A 25,557-nucleotide genomic window follows, 5' to 3' on the forward strand; every position below is an offset into this window, starting at 1 on the left:
AATTGGACAATTAGAAAAAGATTTTTAAAAAGTGAGTGAAGAAAATACTTCACTGAAAATCAGAATTGAACAAGTGGAATTGAATGACTCGAGGAGACAAGAAGAATCAGTCAAGCAAATCCAAAAAAATCAAACAATGGAGGAAAATGTGAAATACCTTCTGGGGAAGACAACAGACCTGGAAAACAGATCCAGGAGAGACAATCTGAGAATCATTGGACTTCCAGAAAAACATGATGAAAAAAAGAGCCTGGACACTATTTTCCAGGAAATTATCAAAGAGAACTGCCCAGAAGTCATAGGAACAGAGGAAAAAATAAACATTGAAAGGATTCATCGATCACCCACCAAAAGGGATCCTAAAATCAAAACACCAAGGAATATAGTGGCCAAATGCCAGAACCCTCAGATGAAGGAAAAAATATTGCAAGCGGCTAGAAAAACCCAATTCAAGTATCAAGGAGCCACAATAAGGATCACCCAGGATCTGGCAGCATCCACATTAAAAGATCGAAGGGCCTGGAATATGATATTCCGAAAGGCTAAGGAACTTGGTATGCAACCAAAAATAACTTACCCAGCGAGAATGAGCATCTTTTTCCAGGGAAAAAGATGGACATTCAATGAAGTAAGCGAATTTCATCTATTTCTGATGAAAAAACCAGAACTTAACAAAAAGTTTGATCTACAAATATAGAACTCAAGAGAAATCTAAAAAGGTAAAGATTAATCTTGGGAACTATATTTTGACTATATAGATGTATAAAGAATACATGTATACCTTGTTCTAGAAATTGATGTGGAAAGGACATTGTATCAGAAAAAGGGTAAAGTGGGGGTAGTACATCTCATGAAGAGGCATAGGAAACCTATTATATCTGAGAGAAAGAATGGAGGTGGATGAATATAGTGGGTATCTTACTGCCTTCAGAATTGGCTTTAAGTGAAAAATCTTAAGACATATTCAATCTATGGTGAAACTTCTCCCACCTCATTGAAAAGTGAGAAGGGAAAAGTGAAAAGGGAAGGAATAAGTTAAGCGGAAGGGAATACGGGAACTGGGAGGGAAAGGGGTAAGATAGGGGGAGGAACTCTAAGGCAGGGGGAGGGATACTAAAAAGGGAGGGCTGTGAGAAGCAAGTGATGCTCACAAGCTTAATACTGGGAAGGGGGGAAAGGAGAAAGAAGGGAGAAAAGCATAAACCGGGGTTAACAAGATGGCAAGAATTGGTCATTCTAACCATAAACGTGAACGGGGTAAACTCCCCCATAAAGAGGAAGCGGTTAGCAGAATGGATTAAAAGCCAGAATCCTACAATATGTTGTTTACAGGAAACACACCTGAAGCGGGGAGATACATGCAGGTTAAAGGTAAAAGGTTGGAGCAAAATCTACTATGCTTCAGGAGAAGTCAAAAAAGCAGGGGTAGCCATCCTGATCTCAGATCAAGCTAAAGCAAAAATTGATCTAATTAAAAGAGATAAGGAAGGGCACTATATCTTGCTAAAGGGTAGCATGGATAATGAAGCACTATCTATATTAAACATATATGCACCAAGTGGGGTAGCATCTAAATTCTTAAAAGAGAAACTAAGAGAGCTGCAAGAAGAAATAGACAGTAAAACTATAATAGTGGGAGATCTTAACCTTGCACTCTCAGAATTAGATAAATCAAACCACAAAATAAATAAGAAAGAAGTCAAAGAGGTAAATAGAATACTAGAAAGGTTAGATATGATAGATCTCTGGAGAAAATGTAATGGAGACAGAAAGGAATACACTTTCTTTTCAGCAGTTCATGGAACCTATACAAAAATTGACCATATATTAGGACATAAAAACCTCAAACTCAAATGCAGTAAGGCAGAAATAGTAAATGCATCCTTTTCAGACCACGATGCAATGAAAATTACATTCAACAAAAAACCAGGGGGAAGTAGACCAAAAAATAATTGGAAACTAAATAATCTCATACTAAAGAATGATTGGGTGAAACAGCAAATCATAGACATAATTAATAACTTCACCCAAGAAAACGATAATAATGAGACATCATACCAAAATGTATGGGATGCAGCCAAAGCGGTAATAAGGGGAAATTTCATATCTCTAGAGGCCTATTTGTATAAAATAGAGAAAGAGAAGGTCAATGAATTGGGTTTGCAATTAAAAATGCTAGAAAAGGAACAAATTAAAAACCCCCAGTCAAACACTAAACTTGAAATTCTAAAAGTAAAAGGTGAGATCAATAAAATTGAAAGTAAAAAAACTATTGAATTGATTAATAAAACTAAGAGTTGGTTCTATGAAAAAACCAACAAAATAGACAAACCCTTAGTAAATCTGATTAAAAAAAGGAAAGAGGAAAATCAAATTGTTAGTCTTAAAAATGAAAAGGGAGAACTCACCACTAACGAAGAGGAAATTAGAGCAATAATTAGGAGTTACTTTGCCCAACTTTATGCCAATAAATTCGACAACTTAAATGAAATAGAAAAATACCTCCAAAAATACAGCTTGCCCAAACTAACAGAGGAAGAAGTAAATATCCTAAACAGTCCCATCTCAGAAAAAGAAATAGAACAAACTATCAATCAACTCCCTAAGAAAAAATCCCCAGGACCAGATGGATTTACATGTGAATTCTACCAAACATTTAAAGAACAATTAACTCCAATGTTATATAAACTATTTGAAAAAATAGGGATTGAAGGAGTCCTACCAAACTCCTTTTATGACACAGACATGGTACTGATACCTAAACCAGGTAGGCTGAAAACAGAGAAAGAAAATTATAGACCAATCTCCCTAATGAATATTGATGCTAAAATCTTAAATAAAATATTAGCAAAAAGATTACAGAAAATCGTCACCAGGATAATACACTATGACCAAGTAGGATTTATACCAGGAATGCAGGGCTGGTTCAATATTAGGAAAACTATTAGCATAATTGACTATATCAATAACCAAACAAACAAAAACCATATGATCATCTCAATAGATGCAGAAAAAGCATTTGATAAAATCCAACATCCATTCCTAATAAAAACACTTGAGAGCATAGGAATAAATGGACTTTTCCTTAAAATAGTCAGGAGCATATATTTAAAACCATCAGTAAGCATCATATGCAATGGGGAAAAACTGGAACCTTTCCCAGTAAGATCTGGAGTGAAGCAAGGTTGCCCACTATCACCATTATTATTTAATATCGTATTAGAAACACTAGCCTTGGCAATAAGAGTCAAGAAAGATATTAAAGGAATTAGAGTAGGCAATGAGGAAACCAAACTATCACTCTTTGCAGATATGATGGTATACCTAGAGAACCCCAGAGATTCTACTAAAAAGCTATTGGAAATAATTCATAATTTTAGCAAAGTAGCTGGCTACAAAATAAATCCCCATAAATCCTCAGCATTTTTATACATCACCAACAAAACCCAACAGCAAGAGATACAAAGAGAAATTCCATTCAGAATAACTGTTGATACCATAAAATATTTGGGAATCTATCTACCAAAGGAAAGTCAGGAATTATATGAGCAAAATTATAAAAAAGTCTCCACACAAATAAAGTCAGACTTAAATAATTGGAAAAATATTAAGTGCTCTTGGATCGGCCGAGCGAACATAATAAAGATGACAATACTCCCTAAACTAATCTATTTATTTAGTGCTATACCAATCAGACTTCCAAGAAAATATTTTATTGATCTAGAAAAAATAACAACAAAATTCATATGGAACAATAAAAAGTCAAGAATCTCAAGAGAATTAATGAAAAAAAAAATCAAATGAAGGTGGCCTAGCTGTACCTGATCTAAAATTATATTATAAAGCAGCAGTCACCAAAACCATTTGGTATTGGCTAAGAAATAGATTAGTGGATCAGTGGAAAAGGCTAGGTTCACAAGACAGAATAGTCAACTATAGCAATCTAGTGTTTGACAAACCCAAAGCCCCTAACTTCTGGGAAAAGAATTCATTATTTGATAAAAACTGCTGGGATAATTGGAAATTAGTATGGCAGAAATTAGGCATGGACCCACACTTAACACCATATACCAAGATAAGATCAAAATGGGTCTATGACCTAGGCATAAAGAACGAGATTATAAATAAATTAGAGGAACATAGAATAGTTTATCTCTCAGACTTGTGGAGGAGAAAGAAATTTGTGACCAAAGATGAACTAGAGACCATTACTGATCACAAAATAGAAAATTTTGATTACATCAAATTAAAAAGCCTTTGTACAAATAAAACTAATGCAAACAAGATTAGAAGGGAAGCAACAAACTGGGAAAACATTTTCACAGTTAAAGGTTCTGATAAAGGCCTCATTTCCAAAATATATAGAGAACTGACTCAAATTTATAAGAAATCAAGCCATTCTTCAATTGATAAATGGTCAAAGGATGTGAACAGACAATTTTCAGAGGATGAAATTGAAACTATTTCCACTCATATGAAAGAGTGTTCCAAATCATTATTGATCAGAGAAATGCAAATTAAGACAACTCTGAGATACCACTACACACCTGTCAGATTGGCTAAGATGAAAGGAAAAAATAATGATGAATGTTGGAGGGGATGCGGGAAAACTGGGACACTAATGCATTGTTGGTGGAGTTGTGAACGAATCCAACCATTCTGGAGAGCAATCTGGAATTATGCCCAAAAAATTATCAAATTGTGCATACCCTTTGATCCAGCAGTGTTTCTATTGGGCTTATATCCCAAAGAAATACTAAAGAAGGGAAAGGGACCTGTATGTGCCAAAATGTTTGTAGCAGCTCTGTTTGTAGTGGCTAGAAACTGGAAAATGAATGGATGCCCATCAATTGGAGAATGGCTGGCTAAATTGTGGTATATGAATGTTATGGAATATTATTGTTCTGTAAGAAATGACCAGCAAGATGAATACAGAGAGGACTGGCGAGACTTACATGAACTGATGCTAAGTGAAATGAGCAGAACCAGGAGATCATTATACACTTCGACAACGATATTGTATGAGGACATATTTTGATGGAAGTGGATTTCTTTGACAAAGAGACCTGAGTTTCAATTGATAAATGACGGACAAAAGCAGCTACACCCAAAGAAAGAACACTGGGAAACGAATGTGAACTATCTGCATTTTTGTTTTTCTTCCCAGGTTATTTATACCTTCTGAATCCAATTCTCCCTATGCAACAAGAGAACTGTTCGGTTCTGCAAACATATATTGTATCTAGGATATACTGCAACATATCCAACATATAAAGGACTGCTTGCCATCTAGGGGAGGGGGTGGAGGGAGGGAGGGAAAAAAAATTGGAACAGAAACGAGTGTCAATATAAAGTAATTATTAAATAAAAATTAAATTTAAAAAAAAGAATAATGACTATGTGAATAGAAAGAAAAGGAATAACTGGGAGAAATGTTTTGGAAACAGAAGACAAGATTTAGCAACTGATAGAATACCAAGAGTGACAAAGAGTGAAAAGTCAAGGGTTATCCCAAGGTTATGAACTTGCATGAGTAGGAGATTGTTATTATCTTTGATAGTAATAGGAAAAGTTCTAAATGGTGGGTTTCAAAATGTGTTGGGGGGGTGGGGAGATTGTTTTAGGCGTGTTGAGTTTGAGGTGTTCATCTCAAACATCTAGTTTGAAATGTCCAATAGGCAACTCATGAATATTGAACTAAAATTTAGGAAAGAAACTAGGGCAAATATAAAAATCTGCACAGAGATCATAATTAAGCCCATGGTTGCTGACAGAATTTCCAAGTAATCTCATTCATGTCATTTTCAAGTTTTATAGGCAGACTTTTTACTCAATTCATTACTCAAAATGGTGAGTAAGATATAGCCAAAGGCAAAGGCTGGGTCCCTTGAAAAACCCAAGTTGCCATGAATCCATGACACTTTCAGTCTTGATACTGAATAATTCAGTCTTTATTTTATCAACTATTAAATGATAGAGGCAGCTAGGTGTTATAATGGATAGAGTGTGAGATTTGGTGGCAGAAAAACCTGAAATATGACCTCAAACATTTACTAGCTATGGGGCACTTCTTGTTTCACCTGTAAAATGAAGATAATAATAGCTCCTATCTCCCAGGGTTGAAAGTAAGAATCAAATGACTGTTGTTGAGTGCTTATCTCAGTGTCGGGCATATAATAGGCACTCAATAAATGCTTGCATACTCTTCCTTTTCCTTTCCTTCCTATAAACATCAATTCAATCTCTCTGTATAATGGTTTTTGTTATACATGCAGTTTTCAGCTGTGTCAGGACTCTTCTTGTCCCTATGGGGTTTGCCATTTCCTTCTCCAGCTCATTTTATAGATGAGGAAATTGAGGCAAATGGGTTAAGTGTTTAATTTAGGGTCAGGCAACTAGTAAATTCTGAGGTTGGATTTAAACTTGTCTTTTTAACTTCAGGCCCTTCCACCATCCACTGTGTCACTTAGCTGCCAAGTGATGAACTTAGTTCTTTTTAATCTTCATCTAATCCTCAGAGCTTTAAAATCTTCATCCTGTAAATTCTTTTAACTAAAAACCTCACCTTGTGTTGTCCTTAGAACTGATCACTAACCCCAGCTTATTATGAATTTTAGTACTTTTGATAATGTTCTATAGGATCATATAACTCAAAAAAATCTATTCCATTAATTATCTATGTTTCCATAGTCTGTGCATCTTTTAAAAATCTGCTTGTCCCCCCAAAAATGTCCCCATTACTCTTAGACAACCCCCCTTTTTCCTGACATTTGCTCCTTTAATGCCAACAAAATTATTTTCTTGTGCCATAGTGAACCTCTATAACGACAAGGGCATGGTGGACTTGAGGGAAAAATATAGATTGTTTTTAACCTTAGTTCATTATCCACACATAGAAAAAAAAGGGGGAGGGATAATAATCTTGCAAATGAATCAAATGAATGGTGCAATTAGAACTATCACTGACAGGTAACATGAAATAATCTCACCAATAGAGATGCTGAACTGAATGTATAGGTAGAAGGTGCTGTTGCAAGTGTCACACCTCCTCTGGGATCATTCCCCCAACTCTTATTAGCACTTTAAGGTTGAGCCCCCGGTGATGTAGCATGGCTGGCAATAGGCTTCCAACTTCCACATGTTGGGCTAGAACCAGGCAGAGAAAGAAAACCCATGTTCTGTACAATTCCCCAGAAAGGAAAAATCCAAACCTGCCCTAAAGATTGGGCTAGTTCTTGCATGAAACACAACCAGACTGTCATAAAAACACTTTGATCTGTAACCAAATGAACAGAGTGAAATAGTTTCACTATTAGAGCATTAATATATTTATCAAATTTGTGTTCCAGAAAATCTGCCATATATATTTCCATATAGCTTTTTGGTTGAATTTCCAACTTCAGGTAATAGAGCTATATGTGATTGTGCTGTGATCTTAGATGTGGGGTTTGGAACCAAATGATGGCAGATACCAAAAATTGGGATTCAGTCATGTGAAGAATTTACAATGGCCATTCTCTTTGGCAAAAGATAGATTTATTTGGGGGAATAGACCCAAAGGAAGGTAGTAGCCATAGGATAGCCATAAGTAGGTTTTATAGGGAAAATTAAATCTCAGGGAAATGATTGATATTTCTACAGAGGATAGATCTCAAGAGTTTGACATAACTTGGATTTCAGACTGGACCATCTCCATGTGGGTGGGACCATGGAGCTAAACTGATCTCTGTCAGAGCCTTCTTCCTGCTTGCTTCAGGGATTGATTTTTATCAATTCATCTACTAAGTACACCTAACATTGAGAACCTCATCAATTATCTATGTGTAAGTGAGAATTAAGTTTAACTTGATGTTTTTTGAGTCTATCTTTCTAAAGTTAAAGCCATATTTTTCTTGCTTTTGAGCAGAATTTAAATCAAATCTACAATCCTCTTGTCCAGTTTATGAAATTATTTGTCCCAGAGAGGTACATAGATCATGAATCTATCCTAAAACAGAGAACTGATGGAATCCCAGTAAATAAATTTGGTAGGTTAATTTTTACTGAAAGCCATTACAGCCTATGTTCTATCCAGATAGAACAGGCTCACCTCAGTTAAATGTTTCCAATTATTCTTGTTCTTCCTGCCCATTTGATTTAGACCCCTGTGATTCCTTTTATCTCTCAATAACACAGAAACCTATGAGGCAGAGAATATGGGTAGCTATTTTTTTTTTGAATAGCTCGTCAGAGTCACTTTTTTAAAAGAACAAAAAAAAAAAAAAAAGGTAAGCATTTTTGGTATGCAAGTGTGTCAAAGTGAGAGATGCATTTTTCTCCCCTTTAAACTCCTGCAGATAAGTATAATAAAGATTCCAGTGATACTAGGAAAATATATATTGCTGTCTATAATCAATAGATGAGACAATTAGCTTTCTCAGATTCTAAAGTGAATCAATGAGATTTTCAACTGGTAAGTCAGTTTCATTAACATATATTAAGTTCTTACTGTATGAAGAAAGTTTAGATAACACACAGCCCCTATCTTCATGTAGCTTACAGTCTACTAGAAAGGTTATGTAGGATGATAAGATAATAAACTTAGCACTAAAAGAGGCCATAGAGGCCATCTAATTTACCCCCTACATTTTATAATTAAGAAAACTGAGATACAGAAATTTTAAGGGACTTGACTAGGGTCACACAGCTAGCATATATCAAGTTTAAGATTTCAACTCAGATCTTCTACATAATCCAGATCTGTGTGTGTGTTTGTGTGTGAGATATATGTGTGTGTGTGTGTACAATATATATAATATATACACATATAAATACATGCATATATACACACAAGTATATGTGTGTTATGTCCATAATTGCAAACAAAGAAACATTCAAAATCCAAGAATGACAAAGTCATTACTTGGAATGATTATTAGAGGAAAAGGAGTCAAATAGAGTTTCCTAAAAATATTGGCATTTAAGGTGGTTTTTGAAGAATGGGTAAGACTCTAAGAAGCTAATAGGTGGAAAGCAGGAAAAGGAGGGAATGGAGAACATTTTCTAATTATAGGGAAGAGTTTAAGTAATGGCAGAATGGTGAGAGAATGTGAAGAGGGCCAGTCAAGAGACAACTAGTAATGGCATTTAGAACATTCAGTGACTATAGAGGGAAGTAGTAAGAGATGAGATAGTTTTTTTTTAAATTATTATTATAGCTTTTTATTTACAAGATATATGCATGGGTAATTTTTCAGCACTGACAATTGCAAGACCTTTTGTTCCAACTTTTCCCCTCTTTCCCCCCACCCCTTCCCCCAGATGGCAGGTTGACCAATACATATTAAATATATTAAAGTATAATTTAAATACAATATATGTATACATGTCCAAACAGTTATCTTGCCGTACAAAAAGAATCAGACTTTGAAATAGTGTACAATTAGCCTGTGAAGGAAATCAAAAACGCAGGTGGACAAAAATAGAGGGATTGGGAATTCTATGTAGTGGTTCATAGTCATCTCCCTGAGTTCTTTTGCTGAGTGTAGTTGGTTCAGTTCATTACTGCTCTATTGGAACTGATTTGGTTCATCTCATTGCTGGAGATGGCCATGTCTATCAGAATTGATCATCATATAGTATTGTTGTTGAACTATATAATTATCTCCTGGTCCGGCTCATTTCACTCAGTATCAGTTCATGTAAATCTCTCCAGGCCTTTCTGAAATCATCCTGCTGGTCATTTCTTACCGAACAATAATATTCCATAATATTCATATACTGCAATTTATTCAGCCATTCTCCAATTGATGGGTATCCTTAGTTTCCAGTTTGGGGCCACTACAAAGAGGGCTGCCACAAACATTCTTGCACATACAGGTCCCTTTCCCTTTTTTAAAATCTCTTTGGGATATAAGCCCAGTAGAAACACTACTGGGTCAAAAGGTATGCACAGTTTGATAACTTTTTGAGTATAGTTCCAAATCATTCTCCAGAATGACTGGATGTATTCATAATTCCACCAACAATGTATCAGTGTCCCAGTTTTCCCACATCCCTCCGACATTCCATATTATCTTTCCCTGTCATTCTAGCCAATCTGACAGGTGTGTAATGGTAATGAGATAGGGTTTTTGCCAGACAGAGGAAGGGCTCTAGGTCGAGACAAATGAGTATGAATTTTGTTCAGGAGGAATTGAAAGCCCCTGAAAATTTGATTGGGAATAAGCCAATGGGAAGGCAGAAGATGACTAGATCCATAGACTACATGCACAATGAAGAGTACTGTAGTCTCCAGGTTTTGTCTATCCACTCTTTCTCAGTATCTTTTACTGAAACATCATCTACATCAGGGCTTTTTACACTTGTGAGCTCCTTTCACCCCAAAATTTTTATGTGATCATGGATATATAAAATAGGTATACAAATCAAACATTTACTGATAATAAATCATAATTTTGTGACCCCCATATTCAATGAAATGACTCCTATATGGAAGCTGCTACCCACAGTTTAAGAAACTTTGATCTACATTTTGATCCTAACAGTATGTACACCCCAAGATCCTGTCCTGCTTTTTTCCATATATTTTCTCTTTTGGCATAAATTCCCTTATGTTCACTTATCATAATCCGTGTGAATAACTCCTACTTCTATACAAATATCTATTGCTGGTCTCTATCTCAGTACTTACTACTTTCTGTATATTCCAAACTGTATGCCACATTGAATCTCAAACTCAACATACTCGAATCAAAATGTCATACTTCCCCCAAAATTTACCTTTTTTCTGATATTCTCTATATGTGCTGATGATATTCAAATTTGCACTCTTAAAATCATCCTTAACCTTTCCTTCTTCCTCACCTCTCCTAGATAATCACTAGCAAAATCCTGTCAATTCTATTTACACAATATCTCACTTACCTTCCCTATTTTTAACTTCCCAGAGCTTTCACCATTGTTTATGCCCTCATCAATTCCCTCCTTAATTATTGCCTTTCTGCTGTAAAACCTAGCCACCATACAGTTTTTCAAAAAGAACTTCCTAAATCATGTTACTGTTCCCCTACTCTGTAAAACTTCATTGGCTAGATACTACTTCTAAGATAAAATGCAAATTCTTTTATTAGACACTTAAAACTCTTCACAATGTAACTCAAATCTATCTATGCAATCTTCTTATACATTTTCCCCTTAACAAATTCCATTTGCACTGTAGGCATTTTGGTTTTCATTCTGTTTGTTCCTCAGGGGCAATCTTCCCTTTCCATTTCTGTGCCTTTATATAAATCTGTTCCCAAAGCCTACTGCCACCTTCAATCCCTAGTTTCCTTCAAAGGTCAGTTTTTTCTGACTTCAAAAGTCAGAGGTCAGAAAAGACCTCTATTTTAGGTCTTTTCCTAATTCCTTTCTATCAGCTAATACCTAGCCTTTGTATATAGAAGATAGTGCAGCTTCTCAGCTGTCCTCTCAGTCAAGAGTAAAGACCTGAGTTCAAATCTAGCTTCTGATAAATAATGACTCCATGACCTTGGGCAAAACCTCTTATTGCATCCAGAAAACTTTTAAGATTATATATAATTGCAAAATTACTCCATTGGGGGAGAGGGTTTTCTTACCTGTAAATTCCCTACTGGAGACATCAAACTTGGACAAAAGTGACAGTAACACTCTTAAGTATGATCTGAACCAAATTAACATGTAACAGGGAAATGTTTAAAAAAATAAAGAAAAAATGCAATTCAACATAATGTTAATTTACAGTTTTTTAAGTTGATGTACAGATATGGTACCCATTTCTATTTGAATTTGCTATCACTGTCCTAAAACCAATGAAATAACAAGTGTAGATTATCAGCACACAAGTGTATCTACATATGTGTGTGTGCATTTATATAAGTATGCATATATGCATATATGTAAGCATGTCTTTTGGCAGGCATAATTATTCAGTGTAACAGGTATTGGCTCTGGTGTCAGAAGATACACTTCGAAGTTCCTTCTATCTCTATCTTCACGAACCTTTAATCAATCCTCCTTTAGAATGAAACATTCTTGAGGGCAGAGAATTGTTTTTATCTTTTCTAAAAATAAAATGCAATTAATAGCTATTATTTTTATGTTAACTAAATTTTTTTCCCTTCTCCATTTCAGGGAGCTGACTTATGACAAAAAATTTCATCAGAGCCTTTTTCATTTGTACCATCAGAACCTGGCACATAGTAGGTACTTTAACATTGCTTGATGACTAATTCATTTATTGTCATTAGAATAAAGCTGAGGCAGACTAGCACAATCATATACTGTATACTGAGTTAGGATATAGAATACTTAGTTTCAAATATTACTCCACATATTTCATAGCTTTGAGTAAATCATAACTACTTCCAAAGTCAGCTAGGTAGCACAGATGATAGAGTGCTGAGCCTGGAGTCAGGAAAATTCTTATTTTGTTTGTTTGCTTCTTCTATTGTACAATTATTTCACTCATGTCTAACTCTTTCTGACTCCAGTTGGAGTTTTCTTGGCAAAGATATGAGTGGTTTTCCATTTCCTTCTCCAGCTCATTTTACAGATGAAGAAACCGAGGCAAATGAGATTGTTTCTTGTCTAGAGTCACACAGCTAGTAAATATGTGAGGATGAGATTTGAACACAGTTTTGTTTTTTATTCCAGACCCAACACTAAACACTGTACCACCTAACTGCAAATCAGTCCTCGGATATTTATTGGCTATATGCCATCGAACAAGTCATTTCAGCCCATTTACCTCAATTCCTCATCTGTAAAAGGAGCTGGAGAAGGAAATGGAAAACCACTCCAGAATCTTTGCCAACAAAACATCCAATGCGGTCATGAAGAGTCAGATACCACTGAATGACCTCTCCTAATTTCAGCATATTCATGCGCTAAATAGGGATAATAACCAAGTACTTATCCTACAGGGTTATTGTAAGGATCAAATATGATGTATGCAAAACCCAAAAATATAATATTAATGTAAAGTATTATTATTATTATGGATTGAAGGATTAGAAAATAAAGGTGGAATCACTTTCTAGGAAGCTACTGCAGTTGTCTAGGTAGCTAGTAATGAGGGCCTTTACTTAGAAATTGGTAGGAATCTAGTGGAGACCAAGGATGTGGAAGACATTGAGAAGTTGGAATAAAATATCTTGATTACTGATGAACTCTTTTTTTTTCATCCTTTTTTTAATATCTAAAGATGATACATAGTTTTGATTATAGGAAATCAGATGAATCTGTAAACAGTTTTACAAATTAGGAAGGACAGTAAAATGCCTGCCTTGTTAGAATGGGTCACTTTTTAATATCATCTGAAGTGAACCTTTCCTTTTGGTTTTCAGTATTGTGTATCTAGCATCATATAAAATTTCCTCCATGGGCAGATTCACATAGTTTAAGATGTCTGCTTTATATTTGGGAAGGTTATGAGTTTAAATTCTATTGGGGTTGTATGATTATTAAAAATTCAGTTTATTTATTTCCCTCTCAGTATGATACACACCACAATGGCAAACCAGTAAATTAAGCCACTATTCTTTATTAAATTTTGACTGCATAGGGTGAACTGAAGAAACCTTTTTTTTTTTTTTTACTTAACCCATTTTCCCCCTTGCTACAATATATATCAGTTCATAATTCATCTTCCATTTTGATACTTAGGAACATGAGTTCCAAAATGTAGTTTGAGCAAGCATCCTGGCATAGTACAAAGAGTATCGAATTTCAATAAACTGGTCCTAGGTTTAAATTAGCTGTGTGACTCCAGGGAAATCACTTAATTTCTCTGAGAATCCATCAGCTTATCTATAATATAAGGTTAAAAAAGAGTACCTACCTCACAGGATTGTTGTGAGAATTGAAAGAGATAATATGTAATAGATGTATTCAAAATTTTAAATAGCTATATAAATGTTAGCTAATATTGTTACTAAATATGTGACATTGAGTAAACACTCCCACTCTTTGAACTGAGGTAGAGTCAAGATGGTAAAGAAGTATTTTTCTAGTTGACCCAGTGCATTCCACAACAACCTGAAACAATGTACTAGAAAAATGAGATCAAATTCTGATCAAGAAAATGAAGAAAAAGTCATAGTGAATCATTCTTCCAGCCTACAGGAGCTTAGAGACACTGAGAGATCTACGAACACTAGGGTAGGGGTAGGCTTGAAATACCCAAGTATAGGTATCAGCAGAACAGCAATCGTTCCAGAAAGCAGGGATGAATGCAAAGCTGAGACAGAGCACCAGGAAGGAAGCAAGGAGTGGAAAGAGATCTCAAGGCATAGCTAAACTAGTGGTTAGTGCAGAAACAGGTATTATCTGGCAGTTCTCTTGCCCATTACTCAATATTGTATGATAGATCTTAGGGGAGAAGAGTACTTACTTGGGTCACTGGGTGAGGACTGAACAAGGAACAAGTTCTGGAAATGTAGTTCTGTAGCCCTGAGCTCAGAAGAAAAGAAGTAACTTGGTTATCTCTTTAGAACCTAAGACTTCATAATGGGCAAAACACGAAGACCAAAGCAGAAACAACAGTACAGACATTCTGATTTTGCAAAGCCTCCCAGAGTATAATGGAGTTGAAAATCAGTCTGCTGAAATTCAACCACTCACAAGGCAAAAGAATCAAGTCTTGGTCAGGAACTTGCAGAACTCAGACCAGAAAAGTAATGAACAGACTCCTCTCTGGATCATGTCACTGCGAGAGCACTAAAAACTCACAGACCGCTAGACTGAGCTGTGAAAGGAAGTGAAAGACACCAAAAAAAAAAAAAAATGAGCTTAAGTCAGACAAGCCTCCAGAAAATGGCAAATCTCAACACTAACATAAAGTCCAAAGACAAGAAGTAGGTTGGGAATCATGAAAAGAGAATTAACAGCTTAGCAAAAAGGTGCAAAAATCTTCCTGAAGAAAATAACTTCTTTAAAATGAGAATTGGCCAAATGAAAGATAATGATTTCATGAGACAACAAGAGATAATAATAATAATAAAAGTCAAAAGACTGAAAAACTAGAAGAAAATGTGAAATTCTCATAGGAAAAATAATGAACCTGGAATGTAGGTCACAGGAGATAATTCAAAAATCTTTGGACTACTGGAAAACTATAAGCGACAATCCCTCAAAAATCTAGATTTATTTTTTAAAATCATAAAAGAAAATTACTCCACACAGTTTAGAACTTGAAAACAAAATATATGTAAAGAAAATCCAACAGTCCCTTCCTAAAAAAAAATCCCCTAATTGATGAAAATGTCCAGAAACATTTTTAACCAAAATCCAGAACTATGTTAAGGGAAAAAATGCTATAAGCAGATAGAAAGAGAAAATTCATATACTGTGGACTGGTAGTCAGGATCACACTAGATTTACCAGATCCCTCTATAAAAAGGTAGGAACTATGAAATGATATTCCAGAAAGCAAAGGAGAAGGACTTACAAGGTACCCACTAAAAATGAATGTATTTCTACAGAGGGGAATGGATATTTAATGAAAGAGAAGACTCTCAATCATTCCTGATTAAAATAGCAGAGCTGAACAGAAAATATAACATTCAAATACGAGACTCTAAAGAAACATAAAAAAGATAAATATGAACTGGAAATCATAAGGAACTTAATAAGGTTAAGCCATTTACATTTCTAAAAAGGGAAAATAAATATGTAACTACCAAGAACCATATCTTTAGTAGGGCAGTTAGAACAAATCTACTTAAACAGAAGGCATGAGTATGAGTCTGTTATGTTGGAATACTTTCTTTTTTAAAAAATGGAAGAGTGAAAAAGAGGGATATGTTAAAAGAAAGGGAAAAGAAGAGAGAATGTTATTTCACATAAATAGGAACACAAGGAAGTTTCTGAAATGCAGGGGGAATTAAGGGGAACAGGCAATATTTGAACTTCACTCATCTGACTAAAATCAAATAGAGAAAAATACAAATGCAGGAAAAACTATAATTGATCAGATTAATAATAAAAATATCAAAAATATGATTATTTCCATAAATGTAGAAATGATTTTAGTTTTATTTTTACAAAATACAAAACCTATTCCTGTTTTTAAAAGATACTAGAAAGCATAACAATAAAGAGCTTTCTTTCAAATGATAAGTAATATCTATATAAAGCCAAGAGCAAGTACCATCTATAATGAGGATAAGCTAGAATTCTTTCCAATAAAATCAGGGATGAAGCAAGGATGTCCACTATCATTATTTTTATACAATAGTGTACTAGATAAGTTAGTTATAAGAAAAAATTGAAAGAATAAGAATAGACAAAAAGGAAACAAAACTATCCTTTTTTGTAAATGATGTGATCATTTATTTAGAGAACCCTGAAGAGTTCATTAAAAAACTTAATCAAAATTATACATTGAACAACTTAAGGGAAGTGGCAGGAGATAAAATAAATCCACACAAATTATCAGCACTCACAAAACTCAGCTGGAAAATAATTATAGATGGTATAAAATATTTGGGCATCTATCTGCCAAAATACACATAGGAACTATATGAACACAATTACAAAACACTCTTTAAACAAATAAAGACAGATTATAACTAAGGAACTATTAATTAATTGCTCATGGGCAAATTTAACAAATGTAATAAAATAATACTATTACCTAAAATTAATTTGCTTTGACATATCAAAATACTAAATATTTTATACAGTTAGAAAAGGTAATAACTAAATTGATCTGGAGGAACAATCAATAAAAATATCTAGGAATTAATCTAAAAGGGGAAAAATGGAAGTAAGAAAGAGACCTAATAATATCAGAATTGAAACTCTACAATAAAACTGTAATTGTCAAAACAATTTAGTAATGGGTAAGACATAGAGGTTGGTCAGTGGAATAGAATAGACATATATACACTGAAATAAATGAATACAGTAACTAGTGTTTGATAACTGTAAACAGTTATTAGAGCAAAAGCTCACTATTCAACAAAAATTATTAGAAAGACTGCAGTTAGAAAGACTAATGCAAGGTAGTCTTGCAGAAACTAGGTATATATCACCATCTCATACCGTATACCATGATCATCTCAAAATAAGTATATGTTTTAGACATAAATAGTGACATCATAAGCAAATTAATAGACCATAGAAGAAATTACCTGTCAGATCTACAGATAAGGGAAGAGCTCAGAACCAAAGAAGAGATTGATTCACAGGGTTATATATATTTTGATATGAATATTTTTGATTACATAAAATTTAAGTTTTTACACAAAACCAAATGCAACAAAAATCAGGAAAGTGATAAACTAGGAAAAAAATCTTTGCAGCAATTTCTCTGATAAAAATTTCATTTCTAAGATATATATATATATATGTCAAAACTATAAAAATAATAGCTATTCTTTAACTGATAAATAGTAGTTTTTAGATGAAAAAAATCCAACCGATAAATAACCACAAAAATTCTACAGTACTAATAATGAGAAATACAAATTAAGACAATTTTAACAAAATCTGACAAAAAAAGAAAGAAAGAAAGATGGCAAATGTGGGAAGGAATGTGGGGAAATAGGTAGAATAAGGTACTGTTGTGGAGCTATAAACTATTTTGGAAAGCAATTTGGAAGTGTGTCTAAAAATTTATTAAACTATGAGTACTATTTGACTCAACAGTAGCATGTTGTATGCCCCTAAAAGAACAAAGAAAGAAGAAAAAGAAATATATATATATATATACATATATATATAGTGTGTATATATATGTATATAATATTTATTATATATAGCATGTATGTATAAAATATTTACAATAGCTCTTTTTGTGATTACAAAGAATTAGAAAATGAGGAAATGATAATCAACTGAAGAGTGGTTTAACAAGTTATGGTATCTGAATATGATAGAATACTATTGGGCTTTAAGAAATAATGAAGGGAATGGTTCCAAAAAAACATGAAAAGATTTATATAAACTGATGCAAGATGAAATGAGTAGAACTAAGAGAATAATTTATAATACAATATAAGTATATTGTACTATATAAGCACAATTCTAAAAGGTACATGATGAAATACATGATTTCCCTTCCAGGTAGAAAAATGATGGATTCAGAGTACAGAATAAACTATATTTTCTGCTTTCTTTTACTTTCTATTTTTGTTTAGCATGAGAATTTGTTTTGTATTATTATACATATTAGTAGGAATATATGTGATGTCCAAGGAAAGCTAGTTCCTCTGTTATGAGGGCTTCCCAAGAGTTTTACCCAGCTTTGGTGTCCAGCTGTCACCCATCTCTCACCTGTAGCTCCCAGAAACTGTAGGAAGTACTGTGAGCAGCCTTTGCCCCAAACTATCTAAATAGATGGGTTAAGTCAGATTGGGGTAATTAACAGGCTTTAAATCTCTCAGTGAATTGGGGGAATAATTGGCCCAAGAATGTAAAGAGCTGCTCTAATGGAATAAGCAGATGAGAACAATTTGATCCAGTGGTCATGAAAGTAGATAATACAGGTACTGTGGAGCACTTAGGACATGGCCAGACATCAAAGACACCAAAGGCTTCCACTACATCCCAGACCATCTCTGATTTCTTTTGTTTTGTTACTAGATTTCAATGACTGAAAAAGTGAGATCCATGACTACACAAATCTGCTCACTTAAATCAATTTCATGTACAAGTCAAGATATCACCTATGATGTCATTGATCCTCTTTGAAAAAAAAAGGGGGTACAAACAACAGCAACATATTTGTAGGGTTGGGTTTTTTTGTCTCTTCATTAGTTAGAGATAAGGGAGGAAAGGAAAGAGTCTGGAACTGAAAATAATATGCACTTTGAACATCAGTTTTTTTTCCTCATCTATAATTTAAATGGTTAGACTAAAAAAAAATTAACATCCCTTCTAACTCTAGATCAATGATTCAAGTAGCCTATGATTCCTGTGAATTTTTTGAGAGTTCATATATTAATGGGAAATTTTTAATGGCTTGAGATTTTTTTGAATGACCTTTAATAGTTTGGGTGAGAAAAAGAATAGTCTGAAGAACAAAATGTTTTAGGCTCTAGGTTCAGCTCTGTTAGTAGCTAGAAAGTTGCTTCAACTCTCTGGGAATGTTTCATCATCAACAAATGAGGATTCTGGAAAGTATGAGCTCTAGGGTTCCTTCTAGCTTAACCATTCAGTGATTTTTTTGGTCCCTTTTATGTCTGTAACAGAGCAAAACCACTGGGCTAGTTCTCCATGGGAAATATTAATGAAAGGTGAATTTGAAAAAAGCAAAAGTCATCAAGATGAATCAGACACAAAAAAGTATCGGATGCCTGTCTGGTCCTTTTGCCAAAATTACATCATTCTCTGATGGGCATGCATAGAAAAACTATCCAGTGATTATGGGCAAAACATTTCCAGTCCTCCTAATAAAGTCCAAGGTTTTCCTCATCTACCCAAGGTAGTGACTGACCTTTGGAAACAGTATACTTCTGTTTGCAAGCCTAACCTTTATTTCACAGGGAGACTTGGAGTTTTCATCAGCTTCTCAACTTGAGCCAGCAGTGACAAGGACAGGAGAGACATTAATTATTGTTCTTGTGAGGCAATGTGATGCAGAGGAAAGAACAAGAACTCTGCAGTCAGAATTGGATTCAAATCCCATCTTTGACATTGCTACTTTAAGGGTTTCAGACAAGTCACTTGACCTCCTTGACTTCAGGATGTAAATGAAGAAATTAGGCAAGATGACTTCTGAAGTCACTTTCAGATCCAGATTTATGAACTAGAGTCCTATGATTCTAAGAATGATTACTCTAGAACAAGACCTCCACTTCTGGGTTCCTCTTTTTCTCACTCAGTTTTCAAAATAATGTTTTCCATGATTCAGAAAAAACATCAGGAATTGTAGAAAGATAAATAGAAGTTTCTGCCAAGCTCCCTACCATGCACCATAATTATAGTTTTCAGTGGTTATGATTTCATGCAGGAAGGAACCTAAGATATCATCTAGCTCATCCATTCCATTCAACCATACTATTTTGTCCACATCCTTACTGCTGTTACTTATCAATATACTAGCTGCTCTCACTCTTTTGTCAAGGTTTTTAGTATCTGACAAAAAGTTTATATCTTCATTCTTACTTGGGTTCTCATCCTCAGGGACTTCAATCTTCAGTGTTGGTCTACCACTTCATCTATCTCTTCAGATCCCATAATTTCCATTTCCATCCTACCTCAGCCTTCACTATAGGCAGTCATACCTTAGACTGCAATATTACCTCATAATCAGTATCCAAAGAAAATATTATATATACTATGTACTATATACTATAGTACCCTTAAATTTTTTTCTCTGACCAAAATCTCTTTTCCTTCCATTTCTCTCTGTCTTATTCCTCAAAAAATCTATTCTTAATCTTTACAGCATTCTCCAGCTCCACCTGATTGGGCTTCACTTTCTGTCACAATCTTGACCCTATTGTCAAACTGAGAAAAAAACATTCTTTTCTACCATTGTCTTCTTTTCCCCTCCCTTTGGTTTTCCATCATTCATGCCATACAACTCTTCGATACTGAGACATCCCAACATTGTTCTTTATTCTTACTTTCAGGCTACCAAATGCTATGAAGAGAGCCACAAGTTGTTCCATTTGGTGCCTATAGCTCATTTTATCTAACTTCTTCTGTTCAATTTTGTGATAAAACAAAAACCAGAAATCAAAGTTTCAGATAACTGGAAGGATGGGTTACTAATTTTTCTCGAAATGTCAAAGAAAGAAGTGTTAGTGTCAATCTTCCTTCATTTGAGTTATATTTTTCTTAATTTGCATCATTCCCCTGTCTCTTCTGTGAAAACCTAATAACCATAAGAACACACAGGGTTCAAATCCACAAAGTAAAAGCTAAAGGATAAAAGATGACACAAATTCTTCAGATTATAATACACAATAAGAAGTCTAGACCATTGAATTAGTACATCCATTCATCAGTAAATACATACAGACAAGCACAGCAAATGGACAAGGAATAAAACCCAGATTTAGTTAGGAGGAAAAGAGTGGTCAGGATTACATTTGGAAAACAGTGCCATTTTTAATACATGTAAAATCATTTTAAAGATATTTCAATTGTTTTTGATTTATGATGTTTAAATATTTATGATTTTTAAATATTACAAATATTTCTAGAAATATTTCCTTGCTCAAAATTAATCTCTCCCATTAAAGGAAAGTAGTTTTTTTAAAAATTTAATAAAATGACCTTCTTCTGACAGTAGAAGAAAAAAACAGAGGTTTGTTTTTGGTTTTGGTTTTGGTTTTGGTTTTGTTTTTGTTTTTTAGAACAAATGACAGCCCAGAGAGAACAAACAGATGATAAGATTTGGAAACAACTCACAAGGATACACTAGGTAGGATATAATCATGGGAGACAATTTTCAAAAGAATAATTTCTCTCTCTCTCCCTCTCTTCCTCTTTCCTTCTCTCTTTCTCCTTCTTTATTTGTCCCTATCCATTTTCTTCTATCTTTCTCCCACTTTCTGATATTTACCACCTTCTTAATTTAGTCTAAAGATCATCTCATCCTTACAAAGGAGGGGAATCAACAGGATAAAATCTTTTTTGGACTTGATTCTCACTAACGTGGAACTACAACTTAAAGTGGAAAAATTGAGAATCAATTAATAAATGATTATTAATTGAACACCTACTATGTACCAGGCACTAAGAATACAACGTCAAAACAAGTCAATTTACAATAGCAGTGGGAGACTTTATGAGAGAGCAAAGAGAAACGTTGACAAGCATCATAGATTTTGAGCAAGCATATTTCAAAGAGTTCAGAGGAAACATGAGTAGGATCTCTGCAGAGGACAAAAGTTCTGTTGGAGAAGTCAGCATGAGGGATGAGAAAAACTGAAGAATGAATTTCTAAAGATACAAAGAAAAGCTATCCCAATGAGAAAGAAATAGGTATTATCTGAGAAGACCAAAGTTGCTGCACAGCAAACATGTCAACCTAGATTTTAAAAATATATGCACAGGAGATAAAAGCAATGTCAGGTAACATGACTAATTTAAGAGTGTGCCATGATCTTAAAGAAATTGTGTCAGTACTCCTGAAGCTCAGTATTAGCTGAAGATGATTAAGAAAGCTAAGGACAACAAAAACAGTTGTAGGAAAGAGGAGAATCAAAGAAGAAATAGGCTCTCTGCTTGGGATAGATGGGGTAATGACAAAGAGATAAGATTTAATGCTTCTATTGTTTCTGTTTTCTTTGCCCAGGAAAATAGATTTTGCATTGAAAATAACAAAGCAAAAATGGCTACCAAGTTGTTGGTATTTAAAATAAGTAAAGAGATGATAAGCATCTAACTGCTTTTGATGAACTGAATTGCCCTTACACAGATGAACTATATCTTTAGGTACTATGAAAAGTGACATAGTTGGGACTGTAGAGCTACTGAGAAATGATAAGGAATGGAAAAGGTAGTACATGGCTGGAGAAGGGAAATGTCCTCCCAATTTAAAAAAAAAAAAAAAAGATGGAAATAAAGCCTGCAAATCATAGACTTTTGATTTCTGGGGAAGTTTTAGAACAAATCATTAAAGGAATAGTGAATATCTCAAAAAGGAAAGATTGATCACAAAGAGCAAATATGGTTTCATCAAGATCAGGTCATGTCAGAGTAAGCTTTCTTTATTGACAATATTATTAAATTATGAGATCAGAAAATGTTAACAGAAATTTTTTACAAGATTTTTAGCAAAGCAAAAGTTTTTAATATTGTTCTTGTGGAAAAGATAAAAAAAATGGGCAAAATAATAATAGAATTAGGCAGATTTACCACTGGTTGAATGGCTAGGCTCAAGAAATAATCATTAAGAATCTAAGCTAAAGAAGTTTAATATTGATTTGGTAGTGAAGTTTCCAAAGAAGTGTCTCAAGGATCTGTGCTTGATGCTATGCTAGTTAATGTTTTTATTAGTGACTTGAAAAAAGTTATAAATAATATGACCAATTCAGAGATGACAATCTGAGAAGGTTAATTGACATTATAATATGGGGTTGGGCTCCCAAAAGTTCTTGATAAGCTAGGGCACTGTGCTAAATTCAATAAGATGAAAAACAAGGAGAATATATGTAAAATCTTAGATTTGGGTTTTTAAAAAATTAACTTCACAAATACAAGATGGAGAAGTGATGGTTAGATAACAATTTACCTTAAAAAAGATTAGAAAGTCTTCATGGATTGCTGGTTATTATTTATATAGTGCTTTAAGGTGTACAAAGTTTGTCACAATTTTATGAATATTTATGAATATTAACTCACTTTATCCTATAACAATTCTGGGAGGTAAATGCTATTATTATTCCCATTTTATAGAATAGGAAATTGGGATTGAGAGTGGTTAAGTGACTTGTTTAGTATCACATAGCTAGTAAGTATTTGAGATTGGATTTGAATTTGGGGCTTCCTGATTCCATGTAGAGAGCTCAATCCATCTAAATGTTATGTGACAACCATTCTTATAGAAATATAAGCTTCTTGAAAGTAGGGATAGTTTCATTTTTTGTCTTTGTAAAATCAAACACAATACTTGTGAAAGAGGAAGTGTTTAATAAATACCTGTTTTTGATTGATTGATTTGATTGATATATCTTGTCTCCTTCAGAGAGATGCCTTCCAGGAATAAGGAAGTGGTACTTACTCTACTTCCTGGTGAAACTACTTCAAGAAAACATAGTTTGGTAAAGACAATTATCAGTTTATAGAGCACCCCGAGGTAGACAACTGGGATGGTAAGACCATAGAGATACATGAGGATTATTTAAGGGAATTGAGGTGATTAGCTCAAAGAAGAGTAGACTAAAAGGGAACATGAAGATTGAATTCAAGTATGGGAGGGGGCTGACATACAAAAGAGGGAATATGTCTGTTTTCTTTGGTCCCAAAGCACCAAGATCAATAAGCAGAAGTTGCAAAATGGCAAAATTAGACTGATGACAAGGAAAAAAAAATCCTAATAATCCAAACTTTAAAAAGGTAGGAGTGGTTTATATAACATTGGATATCCTATCATTACATGTCAAGTTCAGTCTGGATGATCACTCTTCAGGTATATTATAGCAGTGATTTATCTTCTGGTATGCTTTGAGCTAGACAGCAATTTAAATCCCTTATAACCTTAAAATTCTGTGATTATATGACAGACTAATCTCTTTGAAGCCCAATTCTTGGCAAGTACTTTAAACCACTAAAATTGAACATGTGCAAACTCTATTCAATGAAGATATAAATTGGGCCTCATACATAGCACAGAATATTGCGAGAATGATTTATTCAGCCCAAATAAGAAATAGAAAACAATGTAATTCCCAGAGACATCATGGAAGAGTGGATAAAGAATTGTCCTTGGATTCAAAAAGATCTGGTTTCAAGATCTACCTCTGACAAATACTTGAAAACTCACTTAGGGAAATTTATTTAACCTCTGAAAATCCCCAAGCAACTCTCTAGAGTGGTAAATTGCATCTCTCATGCTAATCTCTATAAATAGAAGAAATTTCATCATAGGGAGGGACCTTAAATAATGGAATTATAATTCTGGTTCAAATAATGAAAGCAAAAATAAACTGAAACTAGGTCCAGACCAACACCTCACTTTGTATAGCAAGATATGCTCAAAACATGATTTAGAAATAAAGTATGATATCACAAGCAAGTTGGTGAAGCATGAAAGAAATTGCCTGTCAGATAAGAGATCCACAGAAAGTTAAGTGGATAATTTTGATTACATAAAATTTGAAAAGATTTTACACAACAATATCAATGCACTTAAAATTAGAAGAAAAATGGGAAATAGGTAAAAACAATCTTTGCAGCAAGTTTCTTGAGTAAGAGTTTCATTTTTCAAATAAATAATGAAACTGTTGTGCCACAGTTCCCTTTTATTGTCCTGTCTCAGTTTCCCTAAGTAGTCAGTTTCCCTAAATAGTGCTCTCTCCGTTTCCCTGGTTGCAACCTCCCTTTTCCACTCATTAGAACTGAGATAATTAGGACTGTGGAGATCTGGCATTCCAAAAGATAAAACTCCAGATGTCCTATCTCAGATACCTAATTGGTATCTTCTAAGTCCAGACTTTGTGGCTCTAGTTGGACACTTCCTTAACTCCCAATTTGTTAAAATTTATGATCCTACCCCAGAACTGGATTGATGGTCCCTTCCTGGATATTCCTGATCACCAGAGTTGGACACCTCCTCGCCTTTGTTTAGCTTTACCTAAGCTTGGAGCTACATGGGGGTATATATTTCATGGGAACCTCACATTCGTTGCTGGATACTTTGGACATCAACCCTGGGGAAAACATGCCCTAAGCACAATTTCTCCCTCTCAGAAATCCAAATAAAATATTAAAAACTCTAATCTCTATCTTGCCTCAATTTCTCTGGCATTACAAAACCAAATTTATAAGAATAAGAGTTCTTACCTTTTAAAGAAAGATGGTCAAGGTATATAAAGAAGTTGTTTCTAGAGGAAGAATTCAAAACCACCAATAATCTTATGGGGAAAAAATGCT

The sequence above is a fragment of the Antechinus flavipes genome, chromosome 6, assembly GCF_016432865.1.
Source record: "Antechinus flavipes isolate AdamAnt ecotype Samford, QLD, Australia chromosome 6, AdamAnt_v2, whole genome shotgun sequence".
Lineage (NCBI taxonomy): Eukaryota > Metazoa > Chordata > Mammalia > Dasyuromorphia > Dasyuridae > Antechinus > Antechinus flavipes.